Genomic DNA, 12,090 nt, shown 5'->3' with positions numbered 1-12,090 from the left:
AAAAAAAAAAAAAAAAAAAAAAAAAAAAAAACTTCTGCCCCCAGGAGTTTTATAACTGTTGCAATCAACATCTGTTGTTTGCTTTAATACCAGATCTAGTTCATGGTTACTTGTTGTTGTTGTTGTTGGCAATTGCTGATGCTACCATTTCTGGTTGTTTTGTTTTTTGTTTTTGTGGTGATTAACATTGTAGATATCATAGTAGAAACCAGGTATTTACTTATTTATTTATTTTCTCTCTCTTTTTTTTATTAGTTGTTCAAAACATTACAAAGCTCTTGACATATCATATTTCAAACATTTGATTCAAGTGGGTTATGAACTCCCATTTTTACCCTGTATACAGATTGCAGAATCACATCGGTTACACATCCACGTTTTTACATACTGCCATACTTTTAATGCTGTATATTGTTTGCATTGATTGTTGGTATTGTCTATTTCCAACTATTTTGTGAGGTCGGGGGAACATACAGGGACATTAACGGTTCACATGGTAGAAGCTCTGCTGTTGAACTAAACTGCATGAAAAGACAGCACACTTTACTCCACACACAAATTAATGACACTCAATCATTAGCTATACTTTAATGCAAAGAATAGAAGACAAAACCTGCTGGGAGCCATTAGCCAAGTAGGTATGACAATTTCCTTGCCAGCATACCCCATGTTGCTTAGTGGAAGGACTCGTGGAAATAGGACATTTTGCAGTGACATTGCATGTAGGTGACCTTGCTCAAGGACCAGGGCGGATCCGGGTTTAGGGTGTTCCCGGTTTATAATCCGGGTTTAGGGCGTTCCTGGTTTAGGTTCCAGGTTTAAGGTTTAAGGTTATTCCTGCTGGGAATAGGGCGTATCCTGCTGCCTGAGTTCCCCTTGAGTTCTCACGGGATTCAGACAGTATTTTTTGGGAGACAGAAGCCCAGTGGGGGTGGATTTGGGCAGAGAACGTGGATTTCCCCAGAACGTGATTGTAGACGGCTGGTGTGAGTTTGGGAATAAAGAGTTGCTGTTTGAATCTACAAGCTGTGTGGTGGCTCGTGATTGTGTGCCCAGCCAGACTGCGGCAAAAACCCAAACTAATGATCAAGTCCAAAGTAGACATAGCTAGGGGTGGGCCCCTAGGTCCCACTTATGGACATCCATTGCTATAGCAAAAACAGAGGGAATTAACACAAAGACTGTATATACCAGTGAGGGGGTCTCAATCTAGATCACTCTGCGACACTTTGGCAAGTGAAGACTGTGCCATAAAAAGACCCGCAAATAAGAGTGGAAGAAAAATACCTCCAAACAGATGAATAAAATCCAACACAGGAATATTAAAAATATTAAAAAGCAAGATAAAACCACAACTCCTAAAGTTCACAATTCATCAGCAAGTGACCCCAAAAAATATTGAAGTGAATAAAATATCAGATAAAGAATTCAAAAGAATCACTATCAAACTTATCAATGAATTCCAAGAGAACACAGAAAATAAAAACATGTATTAAGGAAATAAGTACAGATTATGAACAGGAAATCCAATAAGAAGATAGAAATATTGAAAAAGAACCAAACAGAAATCTTGGAAATTAATGACAAACACAATAAATCAAATAAAACGTTCAGTTGAAAGTCTCTCTAATAGAGTAGACCATAGCTGAAGACAGAATTTCAGAATTGGAAGACAAAGTGGCCAGCCTTGAACATTCAGACAGTATTAAAGAAAATAAAATAAGTAACCATGATCAGAATATACAAGAACTCTGAATGAACAAGAACATTAACAGACTGAATTTAAGAATCACTGGAAATGAGAAAGGTTGTGAGATACAGGCTAATGGAATGAATAACCTCTTCAGGGAAATAATAACAGAAAAGTTTCCAAATCTTAAGAATGAGATGGATATTCTGATAAAGAGGCATTCTAAAGCCCAAATAAACATGATCAAAAGAGAACCTCTCCACATTATAATTAAAATGGCTAACATACAGAATAATGGTAGAATTTTAAAACCCTCAAGAGAAAAATGTCAGGTCACATTTAGAGGCAAGTCATTCAAAATACATTCTGATTTCTCAGCACAAACTCTACCAGCCAGGAGGGCCTGGAGTGAGGTGTTCCAAGTCCTGAAAGAAAAACTGTCAACCAAGACTGCTATATACAGCAAAGCTATCCTTCAAAATCAAAACTAAAATAAAAACCTTACAAGATAAGCAGAAATTTTAAAAATTCATAAGTACTAAACTAGCACTACAAAACTTAAACAAACACTCCACACAGAAGAAATGGAAAAAAAAAAAAAAACAGACCCAAGATCTCACAAAATATCAAATCATTTGAAGAGTACCTAAGTGAGAAACGGATCAAATAAAATAACAAATAAATCAAAATGGTAGGAATTAATGAAAATTGCTCTATAATAACACTGAATGCAAATGGTCTCAACTCTCTAATTAAAAGACATAGCCTGGCAGAATTGATTAAATAAACAAGACCCAACTAGATGTTGTTTGCAAGAGATGCACCTTGTGGCAAAGACAGCCACAGGCTGAAAGTGAAAGAATGGAAATTGATACATCATCAAATGGAACTCAAAAAGAAGCACGAGCTAATATTTCCATAAATGACAAAGCAGACTTCAAACCAAAATTAATCAGAGAAGACAAAGAAGGTTACTTCATATAGGTAAAGGGAACAATCCAAAAAGAAGATACAACAATAATAAATATTTATGCCCCAAGTGTGGATGGGACTAATTACATAAAAGAAATACAATTCAAATTGAAGCCTCAGATAGAACCCCTAGTACAATAGTAGGGGGTAATTTCAACACACCTTTCTCACCATTAGATAGGTTATTCCATTATAAACTCAGTAAAAATTCTTTGGACATAAAAATTATTATAAATTCAGTAAAGACTCTTTGGACATAAAAATTATTATAAATCAAATGGAATTAATAGACATCTATAGAATATTTCATCCAATGACAACTAAATACATTTTCTCAGCAGTCATAGAAACTTCTCTAATATAGACCATATTTTAGGCCATATAGCAAGGCTTAGCAAATAAAAAAAAAAATATTGATAATGTTCTTTGCACCTTATCAGATAACATTGGAATGCAATTAGAAATCAACATGACAAAAAAGCTTCAGAAACCATATAAAAATATGGAGATTGAACAATATTCTTTTGAATGATGAATGAGTAATAGAAGAGATCAAGGGAAATTTTTTAAAATTCTTAGACTCAAATAAGAATTGTGATACAATATTCCAGAACCTTGGGACACTACAAAGCAGTTGAGAGAGCAAAGTTTATAGCTATGAGTACCTATATAAGAAAATAATCAGAAAAACCCCAAATATACAACTTAATTATGTGTCTGAAGGCTCTTGAAAAAGAAGAAAAAAGCAATTACAAAATCACTAAAAGAAAGGAAATGTGATCAGAGCCCAAATCAATGAACTTGAAAATTAAAAAAAATAATAATAAAATAATAAATAAAAATACAAAAAAATCAATGAAACAAAGAGCTGGTTCTCTGAAAAGATAAGATTGATAAGCTTATATCCAAAGTAACCAAAAGAAAACTAACCCAAATTAATAAAATTTGAGATAAAAAAAAAAAAGGAGAAATCACCACAGACATCTCTGAAATCTGATAAATCATTAGGGACTACTTTGAAAAGTTACACTCTGATAATTGGAAAACTTAAAAGAAATGGATATATTTATAGACAAATACAATCTCTCAGACTGAATTAAGAGGACATAAAAAACCTAAACAGACCAATAACGTGCAATGAGATATAAAACCCTTCCAAAAAAGAAAAACCCAAGACCAGATGGACTCTTAACTGAATTCTACCTAAGCTTTAAAGAAGAACTAATGCCAATACTTCTCAAATTATTCATGAAATAGAAATGGATGTAACACTTCCAAATTCATTCTATGAAGCCAGTCTCACACTTACACTAAAAGCAGACAAGGACCCATAAAGAAAGAAAGTTATAGACCAATATCCCTGATGCACTTAGATGCGAAAATACTTAGTAAAATATTAGCAAATAATGTTCAACAAGATAATATTGTACAGCACAACTAAGATGGTTTTTTTTCTAGAGATGCAAGAATGGTTTTATATATGCAAATTAATAAATGTAATTCATCACATAAATAGAATTAAGGACAAAAATCCCTTAATCATCTCAAAAGATTCAAAGAAGACTTTTGACAAAATGCAGCAACCATTCATGATATAAAAAAAAAAACACTGAAGTAATTAGAGATAGAAGGAATCTACCTCAATATCATAAATGCTATATGTGAAAAACCCCAACTCACCTTGTAGTAAATGGGGAAAAACTGGAAGCATTTTCTTTAAAACTGGGACAAGACTAGGCTGTTCACTCTTACCACTCATCATGTTCTTATCTCTTCAATTCCACCATTGCTACTCTTGTTCAGGCTGCCATCATATTTCTTTCCCTTCTAACATGACAGCCTCCCATTGCATCTAGTTTGCCCCTCCTCTCCAGTTCTCCATATTGAAGCCAACACATACAACACATATTACCTTCCTGGCTCAATTACTGCTTTATATTACTTTTAAGGTTGAGAAACAGGTCCCCATAAGGGCCCACAAAATCTTGCTCCCTTCCTACCACTTTGGTCTTGTCTCACTGTGAGAAACTCATTTGTGGATGGTAGTCTTACTTAATTTTCTCAAATGTATATTCACTCTCCTACCACAAAACCTCTAATGAAGCAGCTTTCTCCACCTTCAGAGCTCAGCAACTTAATCTTTTTCCCCACACACCTACCTAGGTACCATCTGTCCTCCAACTCTTCCTTGAAGTCTGAACTCACTATCAATCATAACTTCCTCAGTGAAGCCATCCTTTCCCCTAAAACAAGGTCTCAACTATGTACCTTTCCTTCATACCACAGGTTTCACTTGCAACATTATACTGCTTTATGATTGTTTAATTAATGTATCTCTGCTGAAGTCAGCTGGTAAACACCAAAGGAAGGCACCATCTCTGTCTTTGATCACCATGGTGTCCTGTTACATGACCATAATAGAAGCTCAGGTGATGCTGAATACATAAATATTTATGTAAAATGTATTTGCTTGGTGGTTCTCAGGATGGCAGAATAAAGGAGGTCATTTACCTGGCTGCTCCATGGCATAAAACCAAGAAAGCAGACAGGGAGCTTCTCAGCAAGTGAGGTACTGGAAACATTCAGGGACACTGTAGGTCCACAGGGTAGAAACTCTACTGCCTCAGATCCATACTGTTAGATGGGTAGACACACAAACAACATGAAAAAGCAAGGGAACAAATCACCCAAAATAAACCCAAATACTCCAATAACAGAATCCACCAACACCATAGTGAAAGAAATATCAGAGACAGAGTTTAGAATGTACATAGTTAAACTGATTTATGAAGTAAATAACAGTATAAGGAGTGAAATCAGAGAGAAAATACAGGAGGTGAAAGATCATTTCAATAAAGAGAGATTCTGAAAAAACATTAAGCAGAAATCCTCAAAATGAAGGAATCAATAAACCAAATTAAAAATCCAATTGAAACCATCACAGTCTAGATCACTTGGAAGACAGAGTTTTAGGCAATGAAGACAAAATACATAATCTTGAAAATGTTGACCATGGAGAAAAGATATTAAGAGACCATGAACAGAACTTGCAAGAAATATGGGATGACCTGAAAAGATCAAATTTAAGATTTATTAGGATAGATGAAGGCTTGGAAATACAAACGAAAGGAATGCACAATCTTTTCGATGAAATAATATCAGAAAATTTCCCAAACCTAAAGAATCAAAAGGAAAATCAAATACAGAAGGCTTACAAGACCCCAAATATACAGAATTACTACAGAACCACACCAAGGCACAATACTATGATAGTGCCTAACATATAGAATAAGTATAGAATTTTGTACTTTATTTTATACTTATTTTATACTGTCATTTTCTCTACCAGAGAAAAATGACAGTTAACATTTAGAGGAATACCAATCTGGATATCATCTGATTTCTCAATCTAGACTCTCAAAGCTAGGAGGTCTTGGAATAATATATACCAAGCTCTGAAAGAAAATGGATGTCAGCCAAGAATACTATTCCAGCAAAATTAAGCTTCAGAATTGATGATGAAATAAAAACATTTTGTGATAAACAAAAGTTAAAAGAATTCACAACTAGACAGCCTGCAATACAAAACCTACTCAATAAGATATTTCATGAAGAAGAAATGAAAAATGGAAGTGAAAACCAGCAAAGGGAGAAACTACACTAACAGAACAGAGAATCAATGGATAAACAATTCAAACTAAAAATCAGAAATACATTAAAATGACAAGGAATAAAAATCATATCTCAATAACATTGAATAAAATGGCCTAAACTCATCAATCAAAAGTCATAGACTGGCAGATTGGATTAAAAAACAAGGCCCAACAATATTCTGTCTCCAAGAGACTCACCTCATAGGCAAAGACATTCACATACTGAAGGTGAAAGGGGTGGGGGGCGGAACGTGTCATTTGCATGAATCTTGTAAACAAGCAGTGGTTTCTATCCTCATATCAGATAAAGTGAACTTCAAGCTTCGGTTAATCAGAAGGTTCAAAGAAGGACATTTCATATTGTTTAAGGGAATTGTACATCAACAAGACATAACAGTCATAAATATTTATGCCCCAAGCAATGGAACATCTACCTACATCAAACAAACAATTTTCAATTTCAAGAAGTAAATAGACCACTACACAATAATACTGGGGGACTTTAACACACCTCTCTCACAACTGGATAGATCCTGCAAACAAAAACTAAATAAAAAAGCTATAGAACTAAAAAATACAGTTAATAATTTAGACTTAACAAACATATATAGAATATTTAATCAATCAAAAATGAAGATACTTTTTTCTCAATGGCACAAGGATCCTTCTCTAAAATAGACCACATCTTAGCCCACAAAGCAACTCTTAGCAAATAGATAGATAGATAGATAGATAGATAGATAGATATAGATATAGATAGAGAGATATAGATATAATACAGGGATATATATATATAAATTAGAAATCAATGATAAATTAAATATAGAAGCTACTCTTACACCTGGATATTGAATAATATGCTATTGAATGATGAATGGACAGTAGAAGAAATCAGGGATGAAATAAGAAAAATATTTAGAAGTAAATGAGAATAGTAATACAGCATATCAAAATCTCTGCGACTCATGAAGGCAGTGTTAAGGGAAAAGTTCATTGCATTCAGCTCATTCATTAAAAGAATAGAAAGTCAACAAATAAATAACCTTACGTTACATCTCAAAGCCCTAGAGAAATAGTAACAAATCAACACCAAAAGTAGTGGAAGACAGGAAATAATTAAATCAGAGCTGAAATCAATGAAATTGAAACAAAATAAACAATCCTGAAATACAGATGATATTCAGAACATATTTTGAAAATTCACACTCCAATAAAACAGAAAATCTTAAGGACATCAACAAATTTCTAGAGACATATGACCTACCCAAATTAAATCAGAAGGACACAGAAAATTTAAACAGATCAATTTCAAGCAATGAAATAGAAGATGCCATCAAAAGCCTACCAAGAAAGAAAAGCCGAGGAGCAGATGGATTCTCAGCTAGTTCTATAAGACCTTCAAAGAAGAAAAGAACTAACACCAATCCTTCTCAAATTATTCCATGAAATAGAAAAAGAGGGAACGCTTTCAAACTCATACTATGAAACTAGGAACACCCTGATACCAAAACCAGATAAAGACACATCAAGGAAAGAAAATTTCAGATCAATATCCCTGATAAACATAGATGCAAAAATTTTTAATAAAATACTTGCAAATCACATACATGAACATATTATAAAGATAGTACACCATGATCTAGTGAGGTTCATCCCAGGGATCCAAGGTTGTTTCAACATATGGGAATTGATAAACATAATTCAACACATCAATAGACTTAGAGACAAAAAATACATGATTATCTCAATAGATGCAGAAAAAGCATTTGACAAAATATAGCACCCCTTCATGTTCAAAACACTGGAAAAACTAGGGATAGTAAGAACATACCTCAACATTGTAAAAGCTATATAGGCTAAACACTTGGTCTACATCATTCTAAATGGAGAAAAATTGAAAGTGTTCTCTCTAAACACTACAATAAGACAGGGATGCCCTCTTTCACCACTTCTATTCAAGTCCTAGAAACTCTAGCCAGAGCAATTAGACAGACAAAAGAAATTAAAGTGATACAAGTAGGAAAAGAAGAACTCAAGCTATCCCTATTTGCTGATGACATGATTTTTTACTTAGAAGACCCCAAAAAAAACTCCATCAGAAAACTTCTAGAACTCATAAATGAATTCAGCAAAGTAGCAGGATATAAAATTAACACCCTCATATCAATTGTGTTCCTATACTTCAGTAATGAATCAACTGAAAAAGAAATTAGGAAAATTATCACCTTCACATAGCCTCAAAGAATATAAAATATTTGGGAATCATTCTAACAAAAAAGGTGAAAGACCTCTACAATGAAAACTACAGAAAACTAAAGAAAGAAATTGAAGAAGACCTTAGAAGATGGAAAGAGCTCCCATGTTCTTAGGCAGAAATAATACTGTTAAAAAAAAAAAAAAAAAAAAAAAACTCCATACTACCAAAAGCATTATACAGATTTAATGCAATTCCAGTTAAGGTTCTGATGACATTTTTCATAGAAACAAACAAACAAACAAAAGCAGTCATGAAATTCATTTGGAAAAATAAGAGGCCCAGAATAGCCAAAGCAATCCTTAACAAGAAAAGTAAAGTAGGAGGCATCACAATACCAGATCTCAAATTATACTACAGCGCTAATGTAACAAAAACATCATGGTATTGGCACCAAAACAGACAGGAAGACCAATGGTACAGAATAGAAGACACAGAGACAAACCCACATGAATACATACTCATATTAGACAAAAGAGCCATAGATATACATTGGAGAAAAGATAACGTCTTCAACAAATAATGTTTGGAAAACTAGAAATCCATACATAATAAAATGACATCAACCCCTATCTCTCACCCTGCACAAAACTCAACTCTAAGTGGATCCAGGACCTACGCATTAGACCAGAGAATCTGTGCCTACTAGAAGAGAAAGTAGGCCCAAATTTCTATCATGTTGGCTTAGGAACCAATTTCCTCAACAAGACTCCAAAAGTGCAAGATGTAAAATCATGAATCAATAAATGGGTTTGTATCAAATTAAAAGCTTCTTCACAGCAAACAATCAAGAACATGAAGAGAGAGCCTACAGAATGGGAGAAAATCTTTGCCACTTGTGCCTCAGATAGAGCATTAATCTCTAGGATATACAAAGAACTCAAAACCTTAACACCAAAATGCAAATAAGCCAATCAATAAATGGGCAAATGAACTGAACAGGTATTTCACAGAAGAAGAAATATGAATGGTCAACAAACATATGAAAAAATGCTCAACATCACAGCAATTAGAGAAATGCAAGTTAAAACTACTCATAGATTTCATCTCACTTCAGTCAGAAAGGCAATTATTAAGTGTACAAGTAACAACAAATGTTGTTGAGGATATGGGGGGAAAGGTACACTCACACATTGTTGGTGGGACTGCCAAGATTCCTCAGGACACTTGGAATGAAACTACCACTTGACTCAGCTATCCTACTACTTGGCATATACCTAAAGAACTTAATGTCAGTATACTACAGTGGTGCAGCCACATCAGTGTTCATAACACCTCAACTCAAAACAGCTAAGCTATGAAACTAACCTAGGTGTCCTTCAATAGATGAATAGATAAAGAAAATGTGGCACATACACACATATTACTCAGCCATAAAGAAAAATGGAATTATGGCATTTACTGGTAAATGGATGGAACTGGAGGCTATCATGCAAACTGAAATAAGCCAATCCCAAAAAACCAAGGGCCAAATGTTCTCTCTGATATGAGGTTGCTGACTCACAATAGGTATGTGGGGAAAGGGAGTGGAAGTTCACTGGATTAGAGGGGGGTGGGGAATGGTGTGGAAGGGAGGGGGTGGGTGTTGAGGGCCACAGCCGAGTGGGGATGATGCATGGCATTTTTGCCAGAAGTAGTGGTTGAGAGGTGATGCCAGCAAGTTCTCTCGGAGTTCTCATTGAGTTCCAGTTGAGCTCTCACAGGGATTCCCGGAGAGTTCCCATTGGTTGGGGAAGTGCTGGAAGAGGGATATTTCCAGTTGCTGGTTCCTGGAAGAGCTGCGTGGCGTTCGGGAGTATTCCCAGGGAGTGTGTGTGGAGTGTGCTAGTGGGGTTCAGAAATAAAGTTTGTTCCTGCTTCAGTGGCTCGTGATTTGTGCCCAGCCAGACTGCGGCAGGTTTTAATGGGAAAGAGAATAGAATGAATAATTTGAGATCTGGTATTGTGATGCCTCCTACTTTACTTTTCTTGTTAAGGATTGCTTTGGCTATACTGGGCCTCTTATTTTTCCAAATGAATTTCATGACTGCTTTTGTTTGTCTGTTTGTTTCTATGAAAAATGTGTTCAGAACCTTAACTGGAATTGCATTAAAACTGTATAATGCTTTTGTTAGTATGGACTTTTTTTAACAGTATTCCTATATCATATATAAATACCCGACCAGTATAACTCCACATATTGTACAACCACAAGAATGGGAAGTTATAATCCATGTATATATGATACGTAAAAATGCATTCTACTGTCATGTATAAATAAAAAGAACAAATAAAAAACTAATAAAACAAGAGTGACATACAACCAAAAATAAAACAAAATGTATTTGCTTATATTTATATTTATTGTTTGTATTTATAAAAATAGATAGAAATGCAAGCTCAAGTGGTCAGTCAAAACACAAAATTTATCCATATCTATGATTATATCTATCACATAGATATTTGTGTGTGTGTGTATGTATGTGGTGCCAGGGATGAAACTCAGAACCTCGTGCGTGCTAGGCAAGTACTAGACCGCTGAACTACATCACCGACACCCTATTTAAATTTTTAATAGGAAGAATGCATTATACTGATAGGCTAAAAAAATCAAATTATTTCTATTTGAAAAAAATACTCAAAGATTAAAGCTCTATAACTAACATCTGGGAAGCTTTAAAATATATCACACTTGAGAGAATCATTATATTAATTCTTTTTTTTTTTTAATTTTAAGTCAGATTACATAAAATAAAGAAACTAGTAATTGGGGCATGCCTGAAATTCCAGCAACTTGGGAGGCTGAGGCAGAAGGATCGAATTTAAGGCTGCTGTCAGCAATTTATTGAGACCCTGTCTCAAAAGAAAAAAGGGCCAGAGATATGGCTCAATGGTAGAGCCCCCCTGGGTTCTTCTCCAGTACTGCAAAAATAAATAAGTAAATAAACAAACAAACAAATAAGCTAGAAGATCTTAAACCACTAGGTTATCTGCAATTTCAGGTCATTCCACAGTTTACAAATTCAGATTAATTTTGAGGTCTATTCAGTTTTTCATTCTCATTTTTTGTCATTTTGCTATTGTTATTATTAGTCTTTTTTTTTTCAAATTGATAATGCACATTTTAATTACTTGCTGCAAATTACACACTTACCTGGCAAAAGAGACTTCCCTTGACCTATTCCCCAAAGCTGCCTATTTCAAATTCCTATTTAGCAATAATGCTAACACAAAACTGCACGAAGAGGGAATGTAGAATGAATTGAGAGAAACTCTTCTTAACGGGTTAGGGCAGGAAAAGCAAAGGCACCAAGCACTACTTTTTGAGTTGCTATGGGAATGTTTCTCAAATAATTACCACAGTAGAGCCAGAGAAGGTGTTAAATGCCATGATTATACCATCTTTTCACCTTTGCATAATTACCCCCCGGAAATACAATACAGTTGTGGGTGACACTATTGTGAGTCCATCTCCACATATGGAGGAACTAGGGTTGTGGCAAATGAAAGTTTAAGAAGCCAGAATATTAGATTACGTTTGG

The sequence above is a fragment of the Marmota marmota genome, unplaced genomic scaffold (genome assembly GCF_001458135.2).
Source record: "Marmota marmota marmota unplaced genomic scaffold, marMar, whole genome shotgun sequence".
Lineage (NCBI taxonomy): Eukaryota > Metazoa > Chordata > Mammalia > Rodentia > Sciuridae > Marmota > Marmota marmota.
The sequence above is the reverse complement of the archived record's forward strand: the minus strand, read 5'-3'. Positions refer to the sequence as shown.